At 35.6% G+C, this 9,002-nt stretch overlaps 1 long non-coding RNA gene across 1 annotated transcript; it reads left to right on the forward strand.

Moving 5' to 3' along the window:
• The first annotated feature begins 4,279 nt into the window (after nt 1-4,279).
• Nucleotides 4,280-5,613, forward strand: LOC145090862 (uncharacterized). The gene is made up of 3 exons (XR_013701792.1): nt 4,280-4,553; nt 4,817-4,902; nt 5,191-5,613. It is a non-coding gene; the product is annotated as an uncharacterized LOC145090862 (long non-coding RNA).
• Nucleotides 5,614-9,002: the final 3,389 nt, after the last annotated feature.

The raw sequence follows: 9,002 nt of genomic DNA on the forward strand, positions 1-9,002 counted from the left end.
GGACCCACTTCCATTTATTTCAATATTTTGGGCCATATTGAGCCTAGAATGAAATAAATTATTTAAATGAACCATATTGGGCCACAACTAACCTAACTTAGCCCTAATAGGTCACAAAAATCACATTTATAATTATTTGGACCAAAAATACTCAACATAACCATGAAAATTGGGCTTAAGCAATTAAGGCCCAATCCCTTCCCTTTTCTTCACCATTCTTGGCCCAAGCCCAACCAAAGAAGGAAGAGTTGACTTTTGAGGTTGCCACCTCATTTTTATATGGAGGATATCTAAGCTTTTGCACTTCAAACATCCATGCAATCTCATCTTTCCATGCAAGCACTTCTCTTCTTCTCCCTCTCTCTCCATCTCGGCCAAAACCAAACAAACACACACACACTTCACTTAAAAATTTCCTCTCAAGAAACTCTCCCCATTTCTCTCCAAATTTTCGAGATCTAAGAGGTGTTCAAGGGATTTCTTCCATAAAAATCATCATCTAAGGTAAGATATTGCTTAGATCCATACTCTAGCTACTTCTTTTCATCAAAAATCATCTCTTAATCCATTTAAGTTCATGATCTAGCACCTTAGAGACATCTAAGTTCAAGATCCATCCAAGGAACTTGATGATGGGTTTTGGTCATAAGAACATCCTATGTGCTCATACAAACCCTAATGCTTGGATCTAGGTTTCTCTATTGTACATGGAAGTTATCCAAGACTATAAACCCTAGATCTAGCAAACAAGTAATCATATTAACATAAGAATGGGTTTAAGATATTACCTTGATTGTTATGTAGCAATAGCAATCCCAAATCCTTCTTGTATTGACTTTATAAAGCTTAGAGTCACAGATGTCACTCCTCTAATGGTTCACAAACACCAAGAGCAAGAGGATGAAGAGGAGAAGAGAAGGAGGCTGCCCAAAACGTGTGGAAACCCTAGAGAACTAGTTCACCACGTTTTTCGGGCATAAGGGCTCTATATATAGTGAGCCTATTAGGGTTATCTAACAAGGAAACCCTAATTTGGATGCTTAAGCCCTAAGCAACCCATGGACTCCTTTCCTTAAAGGCCTTGGACGATTTCTAGTGGGTTTCCCCATAGAATTCGTTGACTCCTCAATATAATGCAATCCATAGCCCAAATTGCAATTATCTTATAATTACAATTCCAGTCCCTTAAGATTAATTAATCTCTTTTTGTCACAAACTTAATTCTTATTAATTCTTGACTAATATTAATTAAACAATATGATTTCTCCTTTAATATATTATTCTCATAACATATTAATGAATCATATTTAATCCTTTCTCTCCATAATTCATACTATCAAGTTGCTTTGGTGAAGGCAACCCAAAAGGACCATGCACCATCGGGTCAAGTACATACCAAAATGGTTATGGACTTAGACGCTAATCCAACACTTGATAGGGCCGAAAATAGCACCAAACTTCTCCAAATCTTCTTCAAACCCGAAAACACAACCCAAGGTGAGTTTCATACCCTCTTTCTTTTCGATTTTATGAGTTTTTATGGGGGAGAATACAAGTAAATGTGTAGATCTATGTGTAAATATATGCTATGTGTGATTTGATGCATGTTTGTGTGTGATATCATGTGTTGTGATGAATATGTTATCCAAAAAGCGTGTAAAAACCGATATCTAAAACATGAGGAAGGAAATAAACACAACTTAAAGAAAAATAACTCATATGGTTAGGATGGACATACTTGAACATAAAACCCATTTTTGGGCTTAAATTGTCAAAAATACAAAACTAAGAGCCCAAACCGACAAATTATAGTTTCTGGAGGGTCAAAAGAGTCCAAATGGTTTCTATAATAATTTTTCTGAAACAAAACATTTTTGAAGGACTTAAAATGAGAATTGTGCACTTAATGGGCTAAACTTGGGCTTTTCGGCCCAATAAGCTTCAATATGCGAGATTTTCAAGTTTAAGGGTCTGAAAAGGAAGTTTTATGTAAAACAGGGGGTTTGAAGTATACTAAAACCATTTCAAAGGTCAAAAATGTTTTTCAAACTCAAAAAGGATCAAAAATGTAAAATTTTTCTATTTTGGGCGAAAACTATAAAAGTTGTGAAAATGGGGGTTCTAACCGAGAAACTTCATTCTGGAAGGACTTAAGCTGTTTACAAAGTAATTTTGGGCTAAAAATGTCTTTTCAACAAGTTTTGATACTAAAGTGTCAAGAAAAATGGTTTAAGGATTAAAATGGAAATCCTTTTATATAAAGGACTAAAAGTGCTAATTTTATAAAATAAGGGTCGTGAAAAGGTAAAAATCTTACTTTTAAACAAATAAATCCCTTAAGACAAAATACGAGATCCATGACTACCGGCGAAACGTAATAACAAATACACTTTCAACACCAATATCGTTACCAAACGAATTGATTCGATCTCGAATCAATAACAAAACAAAAATCAATAAACCGTAGTACTTCAATAAACACGCGATAACTAAGAGGAGTCGATATTCAATCTTTGGGCTTGAAAGTTTCAAATCGTGCTTGTTGGGCCTTGCTAGCCCAATAACATGATCTTTGGGCCCGAAGGGAACGCGCTTACATGTTAATGGGCCTTCTATGACCTAATTCCATGTAAAAGTACTTTCAATAGCTCTATTGTGTTGTTGGGCCCCAAGGGTCCATTGGTACTGCTAGTGAAGTCGAGAAGTCAAATGCGAGTCGGGTCAAGTGCTTTTCGCATTCCCGATAGCCTTGAACAACTTATGGAAATAAAGGGGGCTTCGTACCCTCCTTTCTCCTCGGTTGTGGGGCTATGAGAAATCGAGTAGACAGATTCATGGCGTAAATCAAAAGAAGTCAGGGTGGTTGGATTAAGTGAGTAGTACGGACGACGCCTAAAGGATCGTTTGTAATTGGTAGTTATAAACTAGTCATTTTCATTAATGCGTGATTATAACAACTCACAACCCATAATTAATCCAATGTCACCTGGGTAATAAAAAACAATCGTCGTATCGGTATAACAATAAATAAGACACGTAATTTTATGTATTGGGAAAACATCGGGTTTTCTCGGGGAGTTCAACACTTTTACCTATGTGATGTATACAAAGTTCAACAATTATACATGTTTACAAAAATCGACAAGCATACTTACGGATCTTCACACTTTTTATAAACAATACTCTTTTCAGAAAATATCAGATTTTCTGGGTTTTCAAACTTCACAAAAATCATTTTCCATAACATTACTTATGAACTCACCAACATTTCATATGTTGACGTTTTTCCAAAATAACTTGTATTCTCAGGTAACAGGTAAACCGAAGAATAAGTACCAAGTGATGTCATGGTGTTTTGCTTAGATTTACTATCGAATGGTTCATGTTATGAAATTGTAACATCTAAAACAATGTACTGAATGTAAACGTTATCAATTGTAATATTTCAATGCATGGTGATGAATTATGTTACGATTCATGTATATTCATTGTGATGATATTCAATTTAAGTCACAAGAGCCCTCGGACGTTTCCGCCGTCTGGTTCGGGGGTGTGACAGCTATCCTATGTTTAATCCATGTAAACACCATGGACTGAATGTTCCCCGCTAGTTGGTTAGGTGATATCCGAATCTTATTAAATATAAAGTCGCACCTTGCTTTCCAGATTAGCCATGCAATACCATAACAAATGCTAATTAGGTTCTTCCTCTTATTTAAGCATTGTCCCCATGTAGAACAAAACTTCACCATGTCACTTAAATTCCCAAATTGGGGTTGAGGAATGCCATACCACCTGAACATCACCTCTCACACCTTTGCTGTCATCGAACAGTTGATCAAAACATGATCAGTATCTTCTCTTTCCAGATCACAGTAGCTGCAATTAATTGTATTGAAATTGATTCCTCTCTTTTGGAGAGCACATGCAGTTGGGATACCATTTAGGACCGCCCTCCAAATGAAACACCGCACCTTAGTCATGACTAGGGATGTAAACGGGTCGGGGAATCCCCGCTACCCGTGGGGACCCGACCCGAACGGGTCGAGGATTCCCCACTTTAGCGGGTAACGAGTCGGGGATGGGGATTAGATATCTTACCCGGGACAGGGATGGGTAAAGTAGTATCTGCCCCATTTAAAACCCGATATATATATATATATATATATATATATATATATATATATATATATATATATATATATATATATATATATATATATATATATTCGAAATCAGTTTCAATTTACATTGATTACTAATTAATAACATTAAATTTACAACAAATACAAACCATTTTCATCTCTTCGAGACTTTAGAGTCGTAGTCGACTCTTCGTTCTTCGTGTTTCATAGAATCATGATTCAAGTATTTAATATACTCGCTTTTCAAGAATCAAACTCGATATTTAATCCACCATTGCCCATTTCTCCTTCAACCCTAGATATCGGCACAATAGTATCAAGATTCCTAAGAAAATATTAGGTCTTCAAGAATAATTTTAGGCTTTCCATGGATGATCTTCCTTTTCGATTACAAAATCCAAACCTCAGGTAAATGTTTTTGATCGATTGTCTTGCATCTGCACCTACTTATTGTCTTCTCTTTATTACTGATTTGTCAATTCATGTCCGATTAGTATTAATTGATTTCTCTCTATGACATATTTTGTAATCGATTTCTCAAGAATGCATGTGTAACATGAATGGATTTATTCAATTTTCTTTATGTATTTTGGTTGAAATCAGATTTCTCGTGTAAGAGTTTTTATGCTTGTAATCTATCTGATTTTCATTAAAACTTTCATGTTATTTAGTTGGGACCTGATTGGCTGTCTTAGGGGACATTAGGGCTATATTCAAGCTTGATTGTCGAAGCCTGGAATCGGAAGAAACTTGAATGGTATAACTTGATTGGCTTAATTTCTTAAAGTATGTATAATCAATAATCATTTGAATAATAAAGTTTGAACTTCTATGTAATTGATAATCATATTATTTATTGTGTTCTTGACAAATGTCTGTATAAACAGGTATATATGAATGACTTAATGTGAATAGCATGAATTTTGGCTATATGTTGTCCAACTGAATATCATATGAAATTTTGACTATGTAACATATTTTTTTTTCTCTTTATAATTCGTATTCTGTGTAATTGTAGTTCTCTAATTTTAATAACTCTATGTAGTGACACTGAAGATCAACAACCGGGCAGCCAAAAAGAAGATATGCTTATGCGGTTTGGAGTCATTTTAAATGGAAAAAGATTGATGGGGTTGATAAGGCTATATACAACTATTGTAGGAAGATATTAACAGAAAAAATCAAGAATGGAACGACACACTTAAGTTACCATTACAAGAATTGTGCATCCAAGTGCTCTAGATTTTGATATTTAGTTTATAACGATGTTTTAAATAAGAACTTAAAGAGTTTTTGATGATTTTATGATGTTGAAAATATCCGTATGTTTTGTACTTTATCATCTATTATACTAAAGTATGAAAATTAGAATGTTTTAGTTGTCATGATTGTTGTTTTTGTTTTGTAGATTTAAAAAAAAAATTGTTGTACTTTATCATTTGTCATAGTGAAAGTATGGAAATTTGAATGTTTTAGTTGTCATGATTGTTGTTTGTGTTTTTTAGATTTAAAAACACTACACCTTTATACTAAACGGGTATCCATCGGCTTCCCCATACCTGTTGGTTTTTTTTTTTCACCCGAACCCGTCGTGGATTTGGCGGGGCGGGGGCGGGGATGGTATGGGGATTGGAGGTCGGGTACGGGGATGGAGATTGCAGTCCCCGCCAATATCCGCCCCCGTTTGCATCCCTAGTCGGGACCTCCGATATCTAATCGATCTTCCCTCCTTCAATACTCGAGCTCTCTTTGTCAATTTGTTCCCTTACCACATTAACGTGGTAGACTCCATCCCCAGAGATGTTACATACCCACCTATCTGGTTCGGTGTTTGGCAGGAATGATTCCACTTTAAAAGCTAATTCATCAAATTCACGTGCTTGAGAGTTAGAGGATGGACTCGATTTCCATTCCTATGTTATCCCCCCAGTCTTTGTCCTCTCCCTAATTTTACATTTTTTACTTTTCTTCAGCTTGTATAATCCTAGGAACATTGATTTTAAATTTTCGTTGTCTAACCATTTATCTAAGCAGAATAATGTGTTATCTCCTTCACCCACCTGTTTTTTGATTGCTTCATCAAAGTTGATTCCATCTTTCAAGAACTCTCTTTTTACCCTTGCTATATTGTTCCAAACACTCATAATGGACTTTTTTGAGATATAATTTGCAGCCTAGTTCTTGAGGTTATGGATATCCATAATAGTCTCCCTCCATAGACTTGCTCCATCACTTCGCAACCGCCACCACCATTTGCCAATTAGTGCCAGATTCAAAACTTTAAGTGAACCCAAACCAAGACCGCCGGCTTCTCTAGGGGACACCACCTTTTGCCAAGAGACCCAGCTGATTTTTCTCTTCCCATCTTCATTCATACCCTGTAAGAATTTCCTTCAAATACTTTCCAAAGAGTTTATGACTCCAGCAGGTGCAACGAATAGTAATATAGTATGTAGGTAGGTTATCAAGAACCACTTTGCATAGGGTGAGGCGTCCCCCCATTGAAAGGGTTTTTGATTTCCATACAGATAATTTGCCCTGGAATCTCTCAATCACCGGTCTCCAGTTTTTCTTCAACTTCATGTTTCCTCCTACTGGTACACCAAGGTAGTTGAAAGGGAGTTTGGCCGGTTCACATCTAAGGGGAGTGGCATACCGGGTAACCTCATTCATGTCAAATCCAACTCTAATAACCTATGATTTGTGAAAGTTGACCTTGAGGCCAGAAGTTACGTGAAAGCACCTTAGTATTCTTGCGAGATTTTTAATGTTTTCCTTATGCCATTCGCCCATGAATAGAGCATCATCCATGTAAAATAAATGAGAGATAGATGTCTTTGTATTTGGAAGAGATATCCCGGTAAAAATGCCTTTCTCACAAGTTGTTTTTATTGCAATATTGAGACCCTCCATGGAAATAATGAATAGCAAAGGCGATAGTGGATCGCCTTGTCTAACTCCCCGTTCCATCTCGAACTCCTTTTTGGGTGAACCATTTACTAGTATAGATGCTCTTGCAGAACATAAACACCCTTGAATCCAACCACGCCATTTGTCTCCAAATCCAAGTTGCATTTGAATCGAGTAAAGGTTTTCCCAGTTGACTGAATCAAAGGCTTTGTCGAAGTCCACTTTAAAGAGCAACATTTTCTTTTTGGCTTTCTTACTCCAGGAGCATAGTTCGTTTACAATTAGCGGACCATCCAAGATATTCCTTCCTTCGACAAATGCAGATTGCACCTCTCCAATACACTTACCAATAACCTTTTTTAGTCTGTGAGCCAAGGTTTTTGCAATATAGACATCCAATTAGACTTATTATTGGTCTATAATCTCCAAGCGTGATCGGATCCTTGATTTTTGGAACTAGAGTAATGAAAGAGGAGTTTCATCCTCTTCCAAGTCTCCCATAATTTTCGAAGTATTTAACAACATTTATTACACCATCTTGCATCTCCGCCCAATACTTCTTAATGAATTGGAACGAAAATCCATCAGGGCCTGACGCCTTTTCATTACCGCATGCCATACAGCACATCTGATCTCTTCATTAGTGAATGGGGCTTCCACCTGAACTTTATTAAGTGCACCCAATGAGGTAAATTTATTGCTGATCAACTTTGGTCTCGACGGCCATTTCTCCAATAACTTCCTTTGATAAAATTTGAAAGCTTATTGCTTAATGGTCTCTGCATTTGTGGCCCATGAGCTGTTAGTCTGTAGCCTCATTATTCTGTTCTTTTTATGCTTGTTATTCACATATCCATGGAAGAAGGATATGTTCTCGTCCCCGTCTATCACCCACTTTATTCTAGATTTTTGTTTTAGATCCAAGGTCGCTAATTTCTCCATTTCAACTATTTTATGTATTCCAGATTGCCTTTCATTACTCTCCATTTCGCTAAGTTGTCGCATTTCCGCCAAGCAATCAATGTGATGCACCTGGTGTTTAATTCTCTTTAATTCAACTGTCTCCCTCGGGTATTCATTTGCCCTCCATTTTTTAAGTTCATTCCTCCAAAATTTTAAGTTAATTAATCGTAAAGTTAAATTAGTTAATTCCCTTTACACCGTCACTCATACTATAAAACTCAAAACAAATATGAATCCACTACTCTCACGCGCGCTTAGAGCATCTCCAACCCACTCCCATTCTCCATTTTCCCCCATTTCCTCCCCCATTTCACTCCAACCCACCTCCATTTATTCCCCCATTTTGGGGGAAATGAATAGTATAACACCATATTTGGTGTTATGCTATTCATTTCCCCCAAATGGGGATGAACTTTGAGTCGTCGGTTTTAGTCCCTGGTTTTATATATTTATACATTTTTGGTTTTTTTATCTACTAATTTTTATTTAAATGTAATATTTAATACTTATAATATTGTGTTATATATTAAATTATATTAATTAATTATAAATATAATGTTTATTTTTTGTTTATCAAATTAATATTAAAATTTAAATACATATTGAAATTTTAAAATACAATAACGTATTTGACAAAAGCTTATAATTACTTATTATAAATATAAACTTATTTATTTAATATAATTGTAATGAAAAAATATAGATTATATATTTGTTAATATCAAATTAATAGAAGGGGTGTGTTTCACAATTTATATAAGTTATAAAAATGAAATATACTTTTTGGAGGTAAAAATGGGATGAAAAATAGAGTAGGATCAGAGATGAAACACTTTTTACTCCGTATTTTAGGGAAAAAATAAGAGTTGGTTGGAGATAGTCTTGTACCCACCCTTTGAACAAAACACTTTTTACTCGATAAAACTGTAAAATTGGTCCTTGTGGTTTGCAAAAAACTTTGGATGGAGTCCAAAAAGTTTTTGA

This window comes from Lactuca serriola, chromosome 2 (assembly GCF_051521515.1).
Source record: "Lactuca serriola cultivar US96UC23 chromosome 2, Lser_US96UC23_V15, whole genome shotgun sequence".
In the NCBI taxonomy this organism is placed as follows: Eukaryota; Viridiplantae; Streptophyta; class Magnoliopsida; order Asterales; family Asteraceae; genus Lactuca; species Lactuca serriola.